Raw genomic sequence first — 23,411 nt, forward strand, 5'->3', positions numbered from 1 at the left:
CTCTCCTTAAATCTTCTAGGAGTAGGCAGAAATATATTCTTGTGGTGGTAGATTTTGCTACCAGGTACCCAGAAGCCGCAGCACTGTGTAATATTGAGGCTGGAACAGTGGCTGCGGCTTTGTTTACCATCTTGAGCAGAGTAGGGTTCCCCAGAGAAATTGAGACTGTGCTACCAATGTTATGTCTGTTGTCTTCAAAAAGTTACGGAAATTGTGTGGAGTGAAGCATCTGAAGGCTGCACCCTACTATCCCAAAACTATCAGAGGGGTAGCCATTTTAGTCTGTGTACACAAAAACAACGAGGAGTCCGGTGGCACCTTAAAGACTAACCAATTGATTCGGCCATAAGCTTTTGTGGGTAAAAACCCCAGTTCTTCAGATGTTTTTGTTTTTATCCCAAAACTAATGGCCTTGTGGAAAGATTAAATGGAACTTTGAAAGCCATGCTTAGAATGTGTTTCCAGGCATAAGAGCGATTGGGATGTGTTGCCCCTGTTCCTTCTGTATGCATATAGAGGTGTACCCCAATAATCTCTTGGGTTTGCTCTCTTTGATCTCCTATGTGGGAGGCAGGTCAGAGGATCGATGAAGTGAGCTGTAGCTCACAGAAGCCTATGCTCAAATAAATTTGTTAGTCTCTAAGGTGCCACAAGTCCTCCAGTTCTTTTTACGGATACAGACTAACATGGCTGCTACTCTGAAACCTAGATTTAATTTGTGACTCTTGGGAGAGCCTAAGGAGGACTGTCTATGACTCCATAGTAAAAATAATGTAGTGATTCAGGAGCACACATTTTGTTACTGGTCTGGTGAAATCTAATAATAAAATATACCACCAGTTTGGGTGTCTGCCCTGTTTCTGACAGTCGGACCTGAGATTGGTTCTCTCAGCTGTGACCGGTTGTCTCAGCTGTGACCCCTTCCAAGCACTGTGACACCCTTGATCATCATCTGGGGGCAGGGACTGTCTTTGTAGTATTTGTTTGTAAGTATGATGGCTTCCTTAAGCACTACTGCAATAGAAATTAAAAAAAGATAATCCATGGGCTACTGATGTAATTGAACCATTGTCATAGTCTGTGCAACTGGAATGATAAAGTTCAGAGAAAGCTGCACACATGCTTAGTACAACAGTGCAAAATGTCACAGGTTGAGAAATACTTCCCACAGGCTAGATACCTTGTACAAATACAATCAACAGAGTCTTGGATTCTGAGGCTGGGACTGCCAATAGTTTACTGGAAAGTGCAATAGCTTGGGGAAGCAGATGTAGGGAGATGGAATCCAAAATCAGCAGGAGTCATGCTAGTTTGTAAGAGGAGGCAGTGCTTTACTGTTTAAACGTTTGTGTGTCAGGCAATACACTCAGGGAGGCATAAGACTGTCACCAGCACGTGATTTACAGCATGGGGTTATGCCTTTAAAGATTACAATCTGTGCTAGTCCCCTTAAAGCAGGCTAACTTTTTCTGAAGGAATCAAGGTAAGAAGCTCTGTGTGCAGCACTACCCAGGTTTAGTTTGTTTCCTGAAGAGCAGTCAGAGAATGTTACTGCAAACCACTATTTAGAAAAGACTTTGGAGCTGTGATGGGCAGCTAAAGAAGAGGAAGCTGGATGCAGAGACGAGTTCAGGAGATGCCATTTATTCAAGAACTAATTACAACAGATAAGAGACCTCCTACTGCACAAGTCTTAAGGGAGAAAAGTTTCTTATAGCAAGAGCAGCCATCTGATTGCCTAAATTCTTCAGGCTTTGAGTAGCTCACGAAAGCTCATGCTCAAATAAATTGGTTAGTCTCTAAGGTGCCACAAGTACTCCTTTTCTTCTCTGCTTCTGAAAATTCTCCCCAAGCAATCTGGATATTTGCCGTTTATGGACCAAATTATGAGCTCCTTACTTTCCTTATGAGCAGTTGCTCACATGAATATTCCCATTTAAGTCCATGGGCTACTTGTTCTTGACCTCTGACATCTGTCCTGATCTGGGAACTCCTTATGTCAAGCTGTTGGTATTATAAATTATATGCTAGGATGAGCAGTTTAAGGAAACAGTATCGTGGAAATGAGGGAAAACACGATTTAAAATATTGTTGCTATATTTTGGTATCACTAAAAGTCCACCTGGTAATTAGCATAAATAGACATGTTAGCATAAGTGTTTGATCTAGGTTATAAGGTTACAGGGACTTTTTACAATATGTAGTTTGTGATAAACAACCCACAAGAGAACCCACAAGAGAACAAAGAAAACCTGGATTTGTGCTGGAAATGGCCCACCTTGATTATCATACACATTGTAAGGAGAGTGATCACTTTAGATAAGTTTCAGAGTAACAGCCCTGTTAGTCTGTATTCGCAAAAAGAAAAGGAGTACTTGTGGCACCTTAGAGACTAACCAATTTATTTGAGCATGAGCTTTCGTGAGCTACAGCTCACTTCATCGGATGCACGAAAGCTTATGCTCAAATAAATTGGTTAGTCTCTAAGGTGCCACAAGTACTCCTTTCTTTTCACTTTAGATAAGCTATTACCAGCAGGAGAGTCGAGAGAAAACCTTTTGTAGTGGTAAACACCCATTTTTTTCATGGTTTGTATGTATAATAACATCTTCTGTATTTTCCACAGTATGCATCCGATGAAGTGAGCTGTAGCTCATGAAAGCTCATGCTCAAATAAATTGGTTAGTCTCTAAGGTGCCACAAGTACTCCTTTTCTTTTTGTGATATTACAACAGAAAAACTTCAAATCCAGACTCCAGCGAGAGACTGCTGAATTGGAATTCATTTGCAAATTGGATACAATTAACTTAGGCTTGAATAGAGACTGGGAGTGGCTAAGTCATTATGCAAGGTAACCTATTTCCCCTTATTTTCCTAACCCCACCCCCACCCCCTTCCTCAGAGGTTCTTTTTAAACCTTGGATTTGCGCTGGAAATGGTCCACCTTGATTATCATACACATTGTAAGGAGAGTGATCACTTTAGATAAGCTATTACCAACAGGAGAGTGGGTTTGTTTTGGGGTGGGTGTGGGGGGGGAGAAAACCTGGATTTGTGCTGGAAAATGGCCCACCTCGATTATCATACACATTGTAAGGAGAGTGATCACACACCCATTTTTTCATGATTTGTGTGTATAAAAACAAACATCTTCTGTATTTTCCACAGTATGCATCCGATGAAGTGAGCTGTAGCTCACAAAAGCTTATGCTCAAATAAATTGGTTAGTCTCTAACGTGCCACAAGTCCTCCTTTTCTTTTTGCGAATACAGACTAACACAGCTGTTACTCTGAAAAGACAATCTTGAAATAATGGATTTCAAGGGGATTTTGGGGTGCATGTAACGCTGAGGTCAACACATTAATGCACTTTGAAATACTGGCAAATATATTTTGATGCAAGTAGCTTATGTCAACAGTCAGAACCTCAATTATGATTCCCCAGAATGCCACTCATGCATGGGGGCCAGGAGGCAATCTACATATGGTCACCAGACTTGCAAGCGTGCGGGCTAAGGGGTATAAAATAAGGTGTATGTTCAATCTGTAGTAGGCACAGAGGTGAAAGTAAGCCAATCCGGTCCGGTATGGCAGACCAGCAAGAGCCAGTACGCTGTGCTGGACCAGCTTCCCCAGGCTGGCAATTTAAAGGGCCCGGGGCTCCCTGCAGCGGCCAGAGCCACTGGCCCTTTAAATTGCCTCCCGAGCCCGGCTGCTGGAGCCCCGGGGTAGCGCTGGCAGGGCTCCAGCAGTGATTTAAAGGGCCCGGGGCTCTGGCCGCTACCCTGGGGCTCAGGCGGTGCTTTAAAGGGCCCGGGGCTCCCTGCAGTGGCTCGGGAGGCGATATAAAGGGCCCGGGGCTCCCTGCAGTGGCTCGGGAGGCGATATAAAGGGCCCGGGGCTCCCTGCAGTGGCTCGGGAGGCGATATAAAGGGCCTGGGGCTCTGGCCGCTGCGGGGAGCCACGGGCCCTTTAAAGCGCCACCCGAGCCCTGCTGCCACCACCCTGGGGCTCCGGCAGCGATTTAAAGGGCCCGGAGCTCCGCTGCAGTAGCGGTGGCTGGAGCCCTGGGTCCTTTAAATTGCCCCTAAGCCCCAGGGCTCCCAGCCACCTCTGTAGCTACGAGCTCTGGGGGTGATTTAAAGGCCCTGCCTCTTCCGGTTGAGGCCACATCCCCGCTTAGGACTCCAGTGTACCGGTAAGTCCTTTAAGTTACTTTCACCTCCTGAGTAGGCACATCAAGGTGATGGGTTGGTGGAAGCCTGGACCATCACATCCCACTTATGATATTCTCCAGCATTTCTTGTATTTTTGTTTCCAACAGTCTCTGTGAGGTTGTATGTCAACACAAAATGTACCAACCCTCAGTTTCTCTGCTTACTTAATATCCAAATAGTTCCAAAATTCTCACATTTCTATATGTCTCACCACTCCCATTCTTAATAATATATTTATGTAGCCAAATGAACCTGTTATCAGTGACTAGTGCCACTTGCACGCAGTCTTGTCTCCATTCATCCCAGACTTCTCATCCACCAAGCTATACTATCTTAGTAACTGATCACCATTGTGGATAGTTGGTCTACTACTCTATAGCCCTCTGAAAGCTCATCAGCATTTTCCCATGGAACTCCTGCAGACAACTTGGGTCTGGTGCCTGGATTTCTTATAGCTGCAGGAACAGGTTGCTGCATCCCGCTGCAGCATTTGAAGGAAAATCTGTCTATATAAGACAAGGCTGTAATCCCCTGCAAGCTAAATGGAATGTGATGTCTATCCACAATGACACAAAACTGCACTAACTTTATACGTACAAGACTGCCTCCTTTGGTAGCTACATTTTGTAACAAAATAACATGCACACAGATCATTTATGAAGATGTAATTTTGTTTGTAGGTTCTGATGATGTAAACCACAAGATGGATGGCCCCAGCACCTGTTCCACTCAACTAATCCCCCCACACGTTTGTGCTGACATTATCTTTATTGCTGTGTCATCTGTATAAATTGGTAAGCGCCTCTGGCCAGGGACCTTGTCTCATTTTCTCCCTCAGCACTATATAAATAGCAAGTACAGGTTGTGAACACACAGTCCTGTGATCATTATTCCATCTGCCTTTGCTCATTTAGGAGTCTCTCTTTCAGGACAGAGCTGCCTGGCTTTTCAAGGGGCAGCTGCTTTTATGCCACTCAGTCTAGTGCATCTGCACTCCCAGCTGTCACTATGGTAACTCAAATCCATGAGGAAGCTGAAATGTGTTGCTTGGCAACAGGCTCTTGACTGCAGCTGCTGCTTCATTCCATTGAAATGATAGGAGAATTGGGACTTGTTGGAATCTGAGGTTTTACCTGGGGATGAAAAGTCAGGGATGAATGGAGACAGAAAGTCGAGCAGGGCAGGAATGGATCCAAACGTAGATTTATAGACATTTAACTATCATAAAATGTTTGGAATGAAGGACTCCATTTGGCTACTACCTCAGCTTTGCCAGCATCCAAACCAAGGGGCACTACTCTGAATGAGATACCACATCACATTTACCCCCTTATTCATATGCCTTTGTTTTACCCTGACTCTTACAGGTTAGCTGACTATATAAATACTCCAGCCTGGATGTATTTAATCAACGTTTTTACTTCCAGGCTTTCACTCTTGCTCTGGGCCTATTGATGCAGCACCCTCTTTCAATACAAGAAAAGGAGTACTTGTGGCACCTTAGAGACTAACCAATTTATTTGAGCATGAGCTTTCGTGAGCTACAGCTCACTTCATCGGATGCATACCGTGGAAACTGCAGCAGACTTTATATATACACAGAGAATATGAAACAATACCTCCTCCCACCCCACTGTCCTGCTGGTAATAGCTTATCTAAAGTGATCATCAGGTGGGCCATTTCCAGCACAAATCCAGGTTTTCTCACCTTCCACCCCCCCACACAAATTCACTCTCCTGCTGGTGATAGCCCATCCAAAGTGACAACTCTTTACACAATGTGCATGATAATAAAGTTGGGCCATTTCCTGCACAAATCCAGGTTCTCTCACCCCCTCACCCCCCTCCCAAAAACCACACACACAAACTCACTATCCTGCTGGTAATAGCTCATCCAAAGTGACCATTCTCCCTACAATGTGCATAATTAAGGTGGGCCATTTCCAGCACAAATCCAGGTTTTCTCACATCCCCCCCACCCCCATACACACACAAACTCACTCTCCTGCTGGTAATAGCTCATCCAAACTGACCACTCTCCAAGTTTAAATCCAAGTTAAACCAGAACATCGGGGGGGGGGGGGTAGGAAAAAACAAGAGGAAATAGGCTACCTTGCATAATGACTTAGCCACTCCCAGTCTCTATTTAAGCCTAAATTAATAGTATCCAATTTGCAAATGAATTCCAATTCAGCAGTTTCTCGCTTCAAAAAACAAACAAAACAAAAAAACTTCAAATCCAGACTCCAGCGAGTCTATTTCCTCTTGTTTTTTCCTACAAAAGCAATTTCTCCTCCCTTGGTGTTCACACCTCAACTGCTAGAAGAGGACCTCATCCTCCCTGATTGAGCTGAATGCATCCGATGAAGTGAGCTATAGCTCACGAAAGCTGATGCTCAAATAAATTGGTTAGTCTCTAAGGTGCCACAAGTCCTCCTTTTCTTTTTGCGGATACAGACTAACACGGCTGCTACTCTGAAACCTGAATTAACCTCGTTATCCCTAGCCTGATTCTTGCTTGCATTTTTATACCTGCCTCTGGAAATTTCCACTACATGCATCTGACAAAGTGGGTATTCACCCACGAAAGCTTATGCTCCAATACGTCTGTTAGTCTATAAGGTGCCACAGGACTCTTTGCCACTTGTATAATAATTAAGGTAATTTAAAACTATTACCACTTAAAGTGGAATAGGGATTAACACTGTGGGTTGAACTGTAGTATGTACATGAGAAGAAGAACATTTTTTTTTTTTGGAGCAATGTCATCACAAGTGAGCTCTCCATACATACATTTCTTCTTAGTTACTACACAATACTATCCATTCATATTATAGGTTACTCTTACTGCTGACCAATGCCACTTGGTAAGTTTTACAGGGCAGGAGATAGTAGAGGCTAATGTTCCTGTCTCAATATATACTCCTGAGGGAATACTGCACCAAAAAAATAAAACTTCTGCACACATTTAAAATTCTGCAAATTTTGTCAGTAAATAAATGTGGAGGCTCCAGCATGGTATCAGAGAGCACAGGCCACTCACTGTACAGAGGTGGGAGATCACCCTGCAGCCCCAACCCCCTGGACACACGCTCAGTAGTGAGGCTGCAGCTGACCCTAACACAGCGCAAGGGCTGGGCCTGCCCCAGAAATACTCCAGGGCTCTGCCCCTCCGCGCCAGGAGCACTAAGATAGCAAACAAGAGAGTCTTGCATGCATGCCCAGCCCTGGCCCCCGATCCAGGTGTGGGGCAGGCAGGCTTAGCCCAGCAGGATCCAAGTGTGGAGGGGCTTAGTGTGGGGTGAGAGGGTTCTGTGTGGGGTAATCTGGGTGCAGGTGGCTTGGTGGGGAGGGTGAGTGAGTGAATGTGTGTGTGTGTGAGAGAGAGAGAGAGAGCGAGCTCTGGATGCACAGACTTGTTGTGAAGGGGGGTTCCAGGTGCAGGGGCCATGGGACTCAGCAGAGAGATCCAGGTGCTGGGGGAGTGGAGCTTGGTGGGGTGGGGGTTTGAGTGCAGGGGTTCAGTGAGGGATGATCTGGGTGCAGGGGTGGGGCTTGGCAGGGGGCTCAGCGGGATGGTTCTGGGTGTTGGGGGAGGCTTGGCAAGAGGTCTGGGTATGGGGGGGATGTACAGGGGTTAGGTGTAGGGGAGCAGCTCCCCATACAGAGACCCCTCCCCCTGTGGCTGAGGCGCAATGGGAACAGGAAGCGTGGTGTGTGCATGTGCAGAGCTTCCTGCAGGTGGGGAAGATTTCTCGGGGTAGGTCTGACCTGGTCTCAGCCACTCCTTGCAGTGGAAGAGGAAGTCCCATCCTCCCTAGCCCAGCTGACACTATCAGCTGAGCCCAGCATAGGGTAAAAGTCACCTGCTGGGGCATCCCATCTCTGCCCCTCCCCTTATAGTGACTTGCTTCTCTGCCAGGTGCTCTGGGCACCCAAAACAATGTGCCCATGCGGCTGGGGAGGGGCGTGTGACTGCTCTTGTGGCTTTCTTTTACTTCCCCATCAGAAGGCATTTTTCTGCAGGGAAGCAAAGAAATGGGTGGAGGAAATGAATTCTGTGCACGTGCAGTGGCGCAGAATTCCCCCCAGGAGTAAATATACTGGTACAGGCCTACATAGCCACACACTCAAGTCACAATGTCAAAAACATATTTACATATTACATAAAAGCATGTATAGATATCCCTTCATAGAACAAGAAGCCAAGTGCAGTGCCCTTCACATCCATGTTGCTAAGTGATGCATCAGTAGCTGAGGTACATCCAGACATTCCTTGTACACGCTGTCTTCCAAGTAACCTACTGAATGGACAGTAGCCAACTTATCAAATATAGCAAAGAGACCAGAAAAGAAATATATCTTGCGTCCAACACTAAGCATGATTGTTTTGAAAAGGATGTACCTCTATTAGGATGTGGGGTCACTGACTTCAAATTACGTATTGAGCTAAGTGGAATTTTTTTTGATTTAACAGACTGACAGTTTACAATAACCTTTGTTATACACTGAAGATAAGCAATTTTACTAAATCATATCAGTAATAAGTTCAGGCAATTTCCCTTTTTCAATATTCCCTAATGAATTGGTTATGGTAGTTAACACAACTCCCAAGAACAGTGCAAATAATTTCTCTACCTACATGATTTTTCCTTGCTTTATTAGTTTCTGTGATGTATTCATTAATTTTTACTAGTTTGGCTCAACTGCATAGCGATACTATGCAGCCTATACTGTTCCTCAGTAGCTATACCCTCAATGCCATGAATTATGGGTTGAAGCTGTTTTCACTGCCTGATGCACAAAATTGTGACTGTTTTTATATTTTCCATATCAGCCATGTTCCAGATCCAAATAATCCTTAAACGGAATCACTAATTCCATCTAAATTTTGGTGTCTCCCAGTTTGAAAGACAGCAGACTGCAGAGTCTCTTGCTCAGCCACTGAGTCTCATTTACATTCCTGAAAAGATGCTATTCTATTAACAAAGTAGTATACAACAATACATTTTGCTTTTGCCCAAGGAACAAATTTAGTCATATTCCAATGAGGTATATGCAAATTGAGTTAGACCTGGCTGAGCTAATGTCTCTATAGTCAATTGTGTACTCAATAGTCCATATACAGTTGGTTGAAGTTTAGTTGACCAGTCTGTTATATATAAAGCACCTTATCTTTTCTTTTTCCAAATATCTGGAGATTTCTTCCTTGTGCACTGATATATTCTGGTGTCTCCAGTCTGTGGGATGGACCCTTAAACAGCTTAAGTTGGTTAACATAATACACTTCTTCACTTTTTTTCCCTCCATAACCTTAATTTATACACAGATGAGATCAGTTTGTTCACAATGTGATGGGGACCAAGCCATCTACGACAGAAGTTATGCTTCAGTACAGCATATGACAGAACCATGACCTGGTTTTCTACTCTTTAATTACTCTCCTTTTACTCCTTTGTTAAAATACATTTTTCCTTTTTGTTTTGAATTTCTTAATTCTTTAGCACAAATATTCCTGTTTTTGATGCTTTTGCATAGACATTTATTTTTACTTCTTTAACATGTGCATTAATAAAGATGGTGCTTAGCTGCTAAGATGTGCTTACAATCTTCTGTGAGAAGAGGTATAGCTCTACCTTCTGACCACTCTGTTTAGCAACAGAATGTTTACCCAAGCTTTTAAAGAGTGAATTTGCTTGCTATAGCAATTAAACTTATTAAATATTTGAAAGCACAAACTTTAATTTATTTTAACAAAACACCAAAGAAAATAGTATTAAAATTAAAGGAAAAGTAAGTTTAAATGGATGTTTATGCAAACACTGAGGGTAATAAACTTTCACAACATTTGGGCTATGTCTACACTATAGAGTTTTGTCAACAAAACTTATGCCATTTTAATTAAAGTGCATTAATTAAACCATTGTTCATGTCCAACTCCTTGTGCTGACAGAGTGCATCCACAACAGCAGCTCTTGTATCCATATAGAGAGCAGTGCGCTGTGGGTAGCTATCCCACTGTGCAACTGGCTGCAAGGTGCTTTGGGAAGGGTTTGCAATGCCTCATGGGACAGGTAGAGCGTCACATAATGCAGTTTTCTCAATCCCATTGTCCCATGGGATTGCCAGCCACCTTTCAACTTAAGTGTGGTGAGGAGTGGAGAGATACAGAGAGTGTGTGTATGAGAGGGGAGAGACAGAAACAGAGGGTATGTTGGGGAAGTGTGTGTGAGCTTGCTGACTCTAAGTTCAGACAGCAGCCTGAGCAACCCAACCTGAGGCAGGGAGAGGGGGGCACTCCCCCACATCAGTCTCCAACTCTGCACAGCACAGCAGTCCTCTTTGCAGTGGCTGCGTTCCTAGTGCTGGGGAGAGCAGGAGTCCATATTAATTGCTCTGTGATTCCCTCCAAGTTCTCCCACAGCCTCCTCAGCTACCAAGAGCAGCATCCTGAACAGCTCTGTGAGCTCTTCATGCTGAGGAATAGCAAAGCTTCCTGGCAGTTTCAAAGGGATGAGGAGTACACTTGCGTAGCTAGATGCAGGGCAGCAGAGTTCAAAACAGTGAGCAGAGCGGTCATGGTGGGCATTGAGGGATACTGAGAGAGGCCAGTTATGGCAACATAATGAGCAACAGTGTCTACACTGACACTCTGTCGCTTTAACTTTGCCACAAAAAGCTCTGCCTCCCACCAAGGTGGTTTTGTTTTGCCGCCAAAAGTAGCTTTGTAATGTGTACACCTCCACTGTTTTGTCAGCGAAAGCTGCCTTTTGCCAGCAAAACTGTGTAGTGTAGACAAGGCCTTGCGTGTGCTTGGGAGACAAAAGTAACCTGTTGAAATCTGTTTGATTAACTTTAACATTTTGTAACATAACCAGACATCATATATAAGTACATTATAGCCAAAATGCTTAAAAATAGCTACTTTAATATTTAAAGGTGCAAACAAGTTGGAAGGGACCTCAGGAGGTCATCTAGTCCAACCCGTTGCTCAAAGCAGGACCAATCCCCAGTTTTTGCCCCCATCTCTAAATGTCCCCCTCCAGGATTTAACTCACAACCCTGGGTTTAGCAGGCCAATGCTCAAACCACTGAGCTATCCCTCCCTTCTGTCCCTCTTGCTGGCTGCACACTGCCAATCTCCTAGCTTTCCCTTCATTTCTTGTGAACTGTAAGCAAAACAGGTATTTACAGAAGCCTATACCTTCTATTGGCTTTTTAAATTTCTTATTTTGATTCTTTTAGTTCCTTGATTTGTTTCCCTATTTGTTTAACTTTTACTTCACATAATGAATCCCAGGGTTGTTTGGGTGCCTCATGTCCTGTTTCCATATTTAGGTACATATTTTCTTACAAAATATGTGAGAAATAATTTATTATTATTTTTTGGCCATCATTACTCTTAATTTGTGGGCTTTGGTGTTTCACAGTTTTAACCTTTGCTGTATCTGGGCATTTTGCTGAGAAAATGTTTTACTGCAATATATTCTTAAAGTATGGCTCTATGCCCAGAAAAGCAGTTTGCTTTTATTAGTTTCTGTTAAACCGTTATTTAAGGCATTTCACTAAAGCAGCACTTAGTATAGATTTCCCCAGTGCCCAGGCTAGCTTGCTACAAGTGTACTTAGGATCCATAATCCCTAAAGTCCAACCTCTATAACAGAGGTGGCCAAACTTACTGACCCCATGGGCCACATACAATAATCTTCAGAAGTTTGAGAGCCCCTAGCCTGGCCATCCTGCTGCAAGGCAGAAATCCCTAGCCCAGAGGGGGGCAAACTATGTCCCATGATCCACATCCGTTGTGCCCAGCCCCTGAGCTTCTGGCCCAGGAGGCAAGCCCCCGGCCCCTCCCCTGCAGCCTCAGCTCACTGTGCCGCTGGCGCAATGCTCTGGGCGTCGGGGCTGCGAACTCTTGCTGGGCAGCGCAGCTGCAGAGCCTGGCCTGACCCGGTGCTCTGTGCTGCGCGGTGTGTGGCTGGCTCCAGCCGGGCGGTGCGGCTGCCTGTCCTGGTGCAGCTGTGCCACCAGCCACCGGTGCTCCAGGCAGCGCGGTAAGGAGGCAGGGAGCGATGGAGGGGGGTTGGATGGGGTAGGGGTCGGGGAGGGCAGTCAGGAAGGAGGGGGGGTTGGATGGGGCGGTGGGGGGCAGTTAGGAGTGGGGTACCCAGGGGCGGTCAGGGAGAAGGGGTGGTTGTATGGGGTAGGGTCCGGGGGGGGGCAATCAGGAAGTAGATGGGGGGTTGGATGGGGTGGCGGGGGCAGTTAGGGGCGGGAGGTCTGGGGGCGGTCAGGGGACAGGGGTGGTGGTGGATGGGGCAGGCGTCCCAGGGGGGCCATCAGGGAACAGGGTGGGTTGTATGCGGCAGGAGTCCTGGCGGGGGGGCGTCAGGGGGTGAGAAGCAGCGGGGGTCAGATAGGAGGCAGGGGCCGGGCCACGCCTGGCTGTGTGGGGATGCACAGCCTCCCCTAACCAGCCCTCCATACAATTTCTGAAACCCAATGCGGCCCTCAGGCCAAAAAGTTTGCCCGCCCCTGCCCTAGCCCTACCACCCCGCCACAGGACAGAAGCGCCAGCCCCTCCCCCAAGTCTGGTAGTCAGATAACGAGGGGGGAGCTCTGCGAGCTGCACTTTAACTGAAAAAGAGCCGTGGTTTGGCCACTCCTGCTCTGTAAGATTTACTATCCAAAATCCAGATGGCTAGGTTTCGACCCTATGCAAAACCGGTTTGACTTAATACTTGGCTAATTGGCTCTTGGCTGGCTCACCAATTGAGCAAAAAGGTGTAGTCAACCATTTGACTATGCTCACCACTTTATTCTGCAAAAAGAAAAGGAGTACTTGTGGCACCTTAGACACTAACCAATTTATCTGAGCATGAGCCAAAGTGAGGTGTAGCTCACGAAAGCTCATGCTCAAATAAATTGGTTAGTCTCTAAGGTGCCACAAGTCCTCCTTTTCTTTTTGCGAATACAGACTAACACGGCTGTTACTCTGAAACCTGTCACTTTATTCTTAAAATTGTTCAAGACCAAATAACTGAACGTAGCCAAACTTATTTAAAAACAAAATAGTACAATATGGAAAGAAACAGATACCTTCCTTCCAGAAAGAAAATTCTCAGTGTGTTCACCACACAGAAGGTACTATCCCTAACATATGTATTGGCTAACACAGCCAAAGGATGGGGAAAGGGATAGAATGTAAAAGCAGAGTCAGAGTGATGGGTAAGGCTATGATTTAGTCACGGAGGTCACGGCAGTCACAAATTCTGTGACTTTACCGGACCTCTGAGACTTCTTCAGCTTCAGCTGTCAGCAGTTGAAGCCATGGCTGGAGCTGTGGCAGGGGCCACTGCTGGGGTCGTGTGCCCTGCACCGGGGCCGCACACCCCATGTAGCCCCCCGCTGGGGGCCACTGCTGGAACCGTGCACCCCACGTAGCCCTGTGGCTTGTGCTAGGGGCTGCTACCGGGGCCGTGTGCCCCACGTAGCTTCAGGGCTTGTGCCGTGGGCCGCCGCCAGGGCCGTGTGCCCCTGCCCTGCGGGGGGGCTGCAGCTGGGGCCGTGCGCCTCTGCCTCGGCCTGTACGGTTATTTTTAGTAAAAGTCACGGGCTCAGTGAATTTTTGTTTGTTGCCTGTGACCCATCTGTGACTTTTACTAAAAATAATTGTCACAAAATCTTAGCAATGGGTCCTACTTCCCCTGCAGAGCAGCCATGGATGTCACCCCTGTACACAGGCCATTGGGAGAGCAGTGGTGGCCCCAGCTATGTCCCACCTGCGCCCTATGTTACCCCTTTCCCTCAAAGCTGCAATAGCTGCTCCTTGCATTTGTGCCTGTCAGCTAGAATTTCTATAGCACCTAGGGATCACTTCTCTGTTGAATTTTTTTCCTCTCCAAGTCCATGTGGCTCAGAGGAGGGGGGGATACCCCACATGGGTCTTAGGTGGGGTGGTGTTATCTTCTCTATAGTCTTACAGCAGAGACCATCAATCGTAACATCTTTTTGGGTAATGAAGACTGCATAGCAATCCCATCATAACTTTTATTGCCACTCCGCTGCCCAGAGGGCTTGTCATTGGATAATTCAAGCCATTCCCTCTCCACAGAAGCTAAGTACCCTATTTAAGGGGAATGAGAAATTAGAATGCTGAAATCATTATCTCATTAATTACAAACATCAAAATTAGAAGTATACATATTAAAGTTTAAAAACAAAACACAGACCAAGTACTCTAGGATCCTGAAGGCTTTGAAAGCCAGTGGCATTTAGCTAAGCCAGAAACTGAATGTACCTGTCAAACTTATTTAACTTCTGGTAATGAAAGTTAACATATTAACAGACTTAAAATATTTAGACTGCAAGTTCTTCATGGCAGGGCCTCTGTCTCACTTTTGTTTGTAAAATTTTATATAAATAAATATAAATGAGATAAGGGCAAATAGCTGTCATGGCTGAGGTGGGTTTGATGAAGAATTCTCCCTTCCTAGAAAATGCCTCATGAGACCCATGCAAAATATATATATCGCCTCTGACAGCTAAACTTCTACCTCTTCTCATGGAAGAGGTATTCCTAATTGGAAGGGGGGAGGTGAAATGTGGATGGATGGTGCCTTAGAACCAGATTGTGCATGGTAGCTGGGGATCATCAGCTGTGCCAGACAGTCCACCTAGGAAAAGTTTCAGAGTAGGAGCCGTGTTAGTCTGTATTCGCAAAAAGAAAAGGAGTACTAGTGGCACCTTAGAGACTAACCGATGAAGTGAGCTGTAGCTCACGAAAGCTTATGCTCAAATAAATTGGTTAGTCTCTAAGGTGCCACAGGTTTCAGAGTAGCAGCCGTGTTAGTCTGTATTCGCAAAAAGAAAAGGAGGACTTGTGGCACCTTAGCGACTAACCAATTCTGAGCTGTAGCTCACGAAAGCTCATGCTCAAATAAATTGGTTAGTCGCTCAGGTGCCACAAGTACTCCATTTCTTTTTAAGGTGCCACAAGTACTCCTTTTCTTTTTGTCATGGAGAATGAGACTCTGGAACTAGAAATGTAGCTGGTGAGGATGTCTTGGAGTCAGCCAGAGCCCATGGCCTCATTGTACACACTTTGTAAAGAGGAAGGAACACTTAATTACTTATAAGAACAGTGCCGCCAGGTCCCAGATTGATTAGTTCCTGACAAGGAAGAGATCTAAAAAATGTGGGAGACTGTAAAATTATTCATTCTAGGAAAGCAGATTCCAGCGCAATACAGACTGGCTGTAATGGACTTCCAAGTTGTGGAATAAAGGATAAAATGGCGGAGGCTTGTGGATAGGGAAGTTAGTCTGAGATTGAAGAATGAGGTTCTATGGAGTTTGGACAATTACTAGACCAACACCATGATGCCAGGGAGGCTTGAGAAAACCTCCAGCCATATTACAGAAAGTGTAAAAGCTGTCTGTGGCCAAACAAAAGGAAGAAAATTTTCATGGCAAAGCAATGTGGTGGTGGTCAAATGATGTACAGGAGGCAGTAGAGAAGCTGAAGGAAAAGTTTAAGCGATGGCAGAAAGTAAGAATTGAGGACAGTCATGAGGAATACAAGCTGGCAAAAAGCAGTTGAGGAAGATAAAGGTCAGGTACTTAAAGCCTTACATGCAGGACTACCTTTGAGGGAAGGAGGAAAAAAGGTTACACCACAAGAAGGCTTTGGTAGGGTTTCTGAAGATGTTCTACACCAAGAAAATGGAGTTGGCAGCAGATTTGGATGGCATAAGAAATCCCAGGATCAAGTGTAGCTGTTTTCCAAACTCAAAGATGAAAGGTTGTTGGGGGAGAACAAACTCTAGGCCAAGTAAGGCACTCTTCTAAAAACTAAACCAAACTTTCAAAACTGGGATTTGGTGCAGTTTGATCATCAGGTTGAAATTTGATTCATCATTTCTCACCATCTCATTACTATGTTGTCCTATTGTTATTAATAAGAGTTCATAGTAACTATATATGGAAAGGTTTCAGAGTAACAGCCGTGTTAGTCTGTATTCGCAAAAAGAAAAGGAGGTATTGTTTCATATTCTCTGTGTATATATAAAGTCTGCTGCAGTTTCCACGATATGCATCCGATGAAGTGAGCTGTAGCTCACGAAAGCTCATGCTCAAATAAATTGGTTAGTCTCTAAGGTGCCACAAGTCCTCCTTTTCTTATATATGGAAAAAGCATTAGAGGAAAGTTTTAGAAACAAATATTAAATACAAATATCAGGTGTCTGAAGCTCTGTCTGCATGGACACTAGATGTCAATGGAGAGGCATGTCTAAGCAAGTTGTACAGAAGGTTGTGCAACTTCATTCTTAAAAACTACATTGTTTCCCCCTTTTTCTAATGTGAATTTAATACTGCTAGCAGGTGCTGGGCTGATAGCCCTTAATAGCCCTGGAAGTCCCCTAATAATTCTTAGGAGAGGATTTGCAACACCATATCAGTGCAAGAAGCTCTTGATACCAAACTGATTTAACTCTTATCTGCAGGGACCACCTAGTGACATGCAAAGCTATTTCAGGTTTCAGAGTCATTCAATCTTTGGTCCCTTTGCTGAGACAGACAATGAGGAGCCAAATGTTATGATGTAGCCACTGCCTCACTTGCAACTGAAAAGTGACCATCAGTTTATTTCATATTGGCGACCGAACAGCAGTCAGAGGCAAATTACTTTTATTCATTAGGGGCCTGAGCTGAATTGGAAGAAGTAGCCTAGAGGTAAGGTTCCATTCACATTACCAATCCCCTGAACTAGTCAATCTTCTACTAACATTTTTATAATATATGCTAAAGCACAGCGTGTGATGGATGGCAGGAAAAAACCACTGGGGGCTCTTGCTAGTGTTCTCTGAGGAGAAATGGTTATGACACCAAATTGAGCTTTAAATTATTGGTAAATTGAACTGCGTGCTGTGCTACAAGCTTAATTAAAGCTAGTGCTAATGGATGTAATATAGCTCATAAAAGGGTTTAAGTAAAATTAAAAAAAGTTAGGGATATGGTGGATTAAGCTCAGTTATCATAGTTTTATGTCTGGTTCTTGGAAGTAGTAAGCCAGCACTCAGAAGAACCAAAAATGGGAGGATCAGTAATGTACACGCCGCATACAGTACAATTTAATATTATATGTCCATAAAGCTACAGTTATGGAGCAGGTACAAGAACAGGAGGGGAGAATCATAAATTGCTGGAAATTGTAATGATCGAGCTGTTAACAGCTTTGATTATCAGCATAAACAGAGGAAGGAAGGCAAGATTGTTACTGACAGTTGGTGCAGCATCATTATTGGACTGAGTTTTGACAGAGGAGAAAGAGGAATAAAAGATTGAAAGAAGGCCAGAACTGGTAGAACAGAGGGGGCAAACAGTAGGGCATAGGATAATGAGATCATGGATCTCATGGATAGCACCTTGGTCATAAAGTTCCCTGAAGATGAGATTCTGGTTATGGATATGATTGTAAATAGGAAGCCAGATGGGAATATAAGACCAGAGAAGATGTGATGGTATTTGCATATACAAGAGAGAAGGTGATAGTAACATTCTGAACAGACTGGAGTGATTCTGAAAAGCCACGAAGAAAGGAACTGTAATACTAGCACGGATGCTTGTCTATATTACTCCACAGGATGAGTATGCAAGTAGCGGCAGACACAGGCTATGTGGTGAGGTGAAAAGGGGAGAGGGGAGTTAAAGACAGCTCCAGATTTTCAGCTGAGCACTGAAAAGACCAGATGAGAAATCTGGAAAGGGTATCTAAAATGTCTAGTAATTTCTATGGTCTAAATCCTGAACTCCCTCCTCAGGAAACTCCACAAAGCTTCTCTGATGTGGAGCCTATGGGTATTACCACCCTGCAATAAAGAGCAAGGCATGGCCGGGTCAGCAGGCTCAGGCTGCAGAGCTATAAAGTTGCAGTGTCAATGTTTGGGCTTGATCTGAAGCCAAAAGGGGGAAGTCTCAGAGCCACGCTCCTGCCCAAACACTGTGAGCCTGAGTCAGATGACCTGGGCTCTAACACTTGGTGCCACAGGTTTATTTTATTGCAGTGTGATCATACCCTATAGGTTTTACCTCTGTTCAACAGTTTTTTGAAACTATGCTCAATGTCATTTGTGACAATGGTTTCTGATAAATCAGATGGCATATTACAGCGCAGGATCCCCTAAAGGTTTTTCACCTTTTTCATAGAATCATAGACTTTAAGGTCAGAAGGGACCATTATGATCGTCTAGTCTGACCTTCTGCGCAACACAGGCCATAGAATCTCACCCACCCACTCCTGTAACAAACCTCCTAACCTATGTCTGAGCTATTGAAGTCCTCAAATTGTGGTTTAAAGACTTCAAGGTGCAGAGAATCCTCCAGCAAGTGACCTGAGCCCCACGCTGCAGAGGAAGGTGAAAAACCTCCAGGGCCTCTGCCAATCTGCCTGACCCCAAATATGGTGATGAGCTAAACCCTGAGCATGTGGGCAAGACTCACCAGCCAGACACCCAGGAAAGAATTCTCTGTAGTAACTCAGATCCCACCCCATCTGACATGGCTCTTTAAATATTTTTTTTTTGCTATGATAAGATGTGTGGGTCACATGAGGCCCTAACACTTAAACTCCAAAGATGTTTAATTTTAGACCTGTGCAGCAGCCAGCACACTCCTAGTTGAATATGTCACATGTTACAAGATCACAGGTTTTGAGATTTAGGTTCTCTGTTTAAAGAATGATAAGTGTAACCAATAGAGTCAATGTTGGCTGTATAAATAATCAGTTGGGTCAGTTAAATCCTGGAATTCCTATTCAGTAGAACAGATTTCCCCCCCAATTTGTCGATAGTTCAAGATTATCACTGAATGCAGAAGAATGTCTTGCCAGCAATTATCCAAGCCAGATTCATATAGAGAATTGATTAATTCAGCCTTGATGTAAGTGATGTAACTATTGGTGTTAGGATTCCCTCCCCACTCTGAACTCTAGGGTACAGATGTGGGGACCTGCATGAAAGACCCCCTAAGCTTATTTCTACCAGCTTAGGTTAAAAACTTCCCCAAGGCACAAATCCTTCCTTGTCCTTCGATGGGTACTGCTGCCACCACCAAGTGAGTAAGATAAAGATTCAGGAAAAGGACCACTTGGAGTTCCTGTTCCCTAAAATATCCCCCCAAGCCTCTTCACCCCCTTTCCTGGGGATGCTTGAGAATGATATACCAACGAAATATGTAAACCAGATTCTTAAAAAACAGAACTTTATTATAAAGAACAAAAAAGTAAAAGAAGCACCTCTCTAAAATCAGGATGGAAGGTAACTTTACAAGGTAATCAGATTCAAAATACAGAGGATTCTCCTCTAGGCAAAACTTTAAAGTTACAAAAAACAGGGATAAACCTCCCTCTTAGCACAGGGAAAATTCACAAGCTAAAAACAAAAGATAATCTAATGTGCCTTGCCTTATTTACTTACTCTTTTTGCAATATTGAGACTCATTTTAGGAGGATTTTAGGAGGAGTTTTCTGACCTGATGCTTCTTTGCTTCCCCAGAAAACACACAATCAAAGAGCACAAACAAAGCCTCCCCCCAGATTTGAAAGTATCTTCTTTCCCCATTGGTTCTTTTGGTCAGGTTCCAACCAGGTTATTTGAGCTTCTTAACCCCATACAGGTAAGGAGGAATTCTAGGCTACCCTTAGCTGTATGGTTATGACAATTGGTTTTCAATGAAATTACACTGACTTATGCCCAGGGCTGAATTTTATCCTAAAATACTATACAGCCGTAGTTCTCAAAGCCGATCCACCACTTGTTCAGGGAAAGCCCATGGCGCGCCGGACCAGTTTGTTTACCTGCCGCGTCCGCAGGTTCGGCCGATCGCGGTTCCCACTGACTGCGGGTCGCTGCTCCAGGCCAATGGGGGCTGTGGGAGGGGCCTGCGCTGCTTTCCGCAGCCCTCATTGGCCTGGAGTGGTGAACCGCAGCCAGTGGGAACCGCGATTGGCCAAACCTGTGGACATGGCAGGTAAACAAACCGGTCGGGCGCACCAGGGGCTTTCCCTGGACAAGCGGCGGACCGGCTTTGAGAACCACTACTATACAGGACATGTCTGCACTGCAGTTAAAAACCCACAGCTGTCCCATGCCAGCTGACTCGGGCTAAGGGGCTGTTTAATTGTGGTGTAGACATTCAGGCTCTGCCTGGAGCCCGAATCAGTTGGTATGGGCCATCCCCAGATGTCTAACTGCAGTAAAGACATACCCTTAGTCTGTCTGGGAAGAAGAAAAACAAACAAAAGCAGTTTTATCCTGTATATCACATTGAAGGATCTCTACATCCTGGTTGCTAAGCCCAGGCTCATTCTCTCTTTTGTTAACATTATTCACTCTGCCAGAAAGAGTACAGAAGGTTTTGTCTTTAATATCTACAATGTTACAGGGTATAAACACATCTCCAGTGATGTTAGAAAGCAGAAGTTGGATTGGAGAGACTGCAGACATGCAGTAAATTGAAGGTACATAGAATATCAGGGTTGGAAGGGAACTCAGGAGGTCATCTAGTCCAACCCCCTGCTCAAAGCAAGACCAATCCCCAACTAAATCATCCCAGCCAGGGCTTTGTCAAGCCTGAACTTAAAAACTTCTAGGAAAGGAGATTCCACCACCTCCCTAGGTAAAGCATTCCAGTGTTTCACCACCCTCCTAGTGAAAAAGTTTTTCCTAATATCCAACCTAAACCTCCCCCACTGCAACTTGAGACCATTACTCCTTGTTCTGTCATCTGCTGCCACTGAGAACAGTCTAGATCCATCCTCTTTGGAACCCCCTTTCAGGTAGTTGAAAGCAGCTATCAAATCGCCCCTCATTCTTCTCTTCTGCAGACTAAACAATCCCAGTTCCCTCAGCCTCTCCTCATAAGTCATGTGTTCCAGTCCCCTAATCATTTTTGTTGCCCTCTGCTGGATGCTTTTCAATTTTTCCATATCCTTCTTGTAGTGTGGGGCCCAAAACTGCTCACAGTACTCCAGATGAGGCCTCACCAATGTTGAATAGAGGGGAACGATCACGTCCCTTGATCTGCTGGCAATGCCCTACTTATACAGCCCAAAATGCCATTGGCCTTCTTGGCAACAAGGGCACACTGTTGACTCATACCCAGCTTCTTGTCCACTGTAACCCCTAAGTCCTTTTCCACAGAACTGCTGCCTAGCCATTCGGTCCCTAGTCTGTAATGGCGCATGGGATTCTTCCATCCTAAGTGCAGGACTCTGCACTTGTCCTTATTGAACCTCATCAGATTTCTTTTGGCCCAATCCTCTAATTTGTCTAGGTTCCTCTGTATCCTATTCCTACCCTCCAGTGTATCTACCTCTCCTCCCAGTTTAGTGTCATCTGCAAACTTGTTGAGGGTGCAATCCACACCATCTTCCATATCATTAATGAAGATATTGAACAAAACCAGCCCTAGGACCAACCCTTGAGGCACTCCGCTTGATACTGGCTGCCAACTAGACATGGAGTCATTGATCACTACCCGCTGAGCCCGACAATGTAGCCAGCTTTCTATCTACCTTATAGTCCAGTCATCCAGCCCATACTTTTTTAACTTGCTGGCAAGAATACTGTGGGAGACTGTGTCAAAAGCTTTGCTAAAGTCAAGGAATAACATGTCCACTGCTTTCCCCTCATCCACAGAGATAGTTATCTTGTCATAGAAGGCAATTAAATTAGTCAGGCATGACCTACCCTTGGTGAATCCATGCTGACTGTTCCTGATCACTTTCCTCTCCTCCAAGTGCTTCAGAATTGATTCCTTGAAGAATCATGATTTTTCCAGGGATGGAGGTGAGGCTGACTGGCCTGTAGTTCCCCGGATCCTCCTTCTTCCCATGTTGCAGCCACAGCCAGAAAGGACCAGCAGATATCTAGTCACAGGGAACTGGCACCAAGCGAGTCTTATGTGGGCTCATGGTCCCAATGTTTTGAGCATTCTGACTCGTTCTGTCAACATATTTTACAAGCTTATTGATCTAGTCTTTATGCTGTTTATTTTGTTAGATTATGTTAATTAGAACAATACTGTGATAGGGAAAACACCCTGTGACAGGTTGCTTTGCCCACTCCGGGGTGCCACCTGATGTACTGGAGTCTCAATGAGCCCGCCCGTTCCACCAGCCTGGGCTCCCTCACCCTGCCCTGCTGTGCCAGGCCCTCAAGCCTCCTCTGGCACACACAGAGGCAGGGACACGCCCAGCTGCAGAAAGACACAGACACTGAAATCAGCTCTGCCCGGGAGGAATCAGCTAGAGGATTTCCCAGCACTCAAGCGCACACCCCCTCTGGGGTGTAAACCCAAAATTGTATGGGTTTTAGAAAAAACAAAAACAAGTTAATTAACTACAAAAGGTAGATTAAGTGATTATAAAGGATAGCAAATAGATCAAAGCAGATTACTGAGCAAATAAAGCAAATATGCAAACTAAACTTAATACACAAAAGAAACTGGCTGCAAGTAGTAATTTCTCACCCTAAATGTTGTTTTAAGCAGGTTGCAGAGATTCTTGAAGATAAACTGCTCTTGCTTGCAGCTTAGAACTCCAGATATTCCTTTCACAGACCAGACACCTTCTAGCCTGGGTCCAGTCCTTTCTTTCCCAGATCAGTGTTAGGGCATGTCTTCACTAGCAACGTTAAAGTGCTGGCCATGGCAGTGCTTTAACGTAGCTGTGTAGCCAAGGCATAGTTCTGGGAGAGAGGGGAATAGCTACCAGCGCTGGGAGCACAGGTCCCAGGTCTGGTGCGCTGTCTACACTGGCGCTTTACAGTGCTGTAACTTGCTGCGCTCAGGGGGGTGTTTTTTCACAGTCCTGAGCAAGAAAGTTGCAGTGCTGTAAAGTGTTTTCAGCAGTCATCTTGGGTGGGGATTCAGTGAAGAACCGAACAAGATTAACTCACTTCTCTGATTTAAATAGGATGTACATATGATGGGAATCCTTGGTTTCCCAGTTTGGTCCCCGCCCCCTATTAGTGGAAAAATAGTAGGCTAAGATTGGGTCCAGTACCAGGGGACACGATCACATGACCCTGCAGTGTCAAAGCAGCATCCCAGGAAGCTTCTCAGGAAGGTGAGAGATTAGCAATTTCAGAGTTCTATTGTCCTTCCTAATGGCCCACTGACTAACCAGCCAGAC

General features: G+C 45.0%; 1 long non-coding RNA gene across 1 annotated transcript in view; it reads right to left on the bottom strand.

Annotated features, from left to right (window-relative positions):
- The window catches only part of LOC140914035 (uncharacterized), a 43,393-nt gene that overhangs the window by 8,921 nt on the left and 11,061 nt on the right, over window positions 1-23,411 (bottom strand). The window lies entirely within an intron of this gene.

This window comes from Lepidochelys kempii, chromosome 7 (assembly GCF_965140285.1).
Source record: "Lepidochelys kempii isolate rLepKem1 chromosome 7, rLepKem1.hap1, whole genome shotgun sequence".
Taxonomy (NCBI): Eukaryota; Metazoa; Chordata; order Testudines; family Cheloniidae; genus Lepidochelys; species Lepidochelys kempii.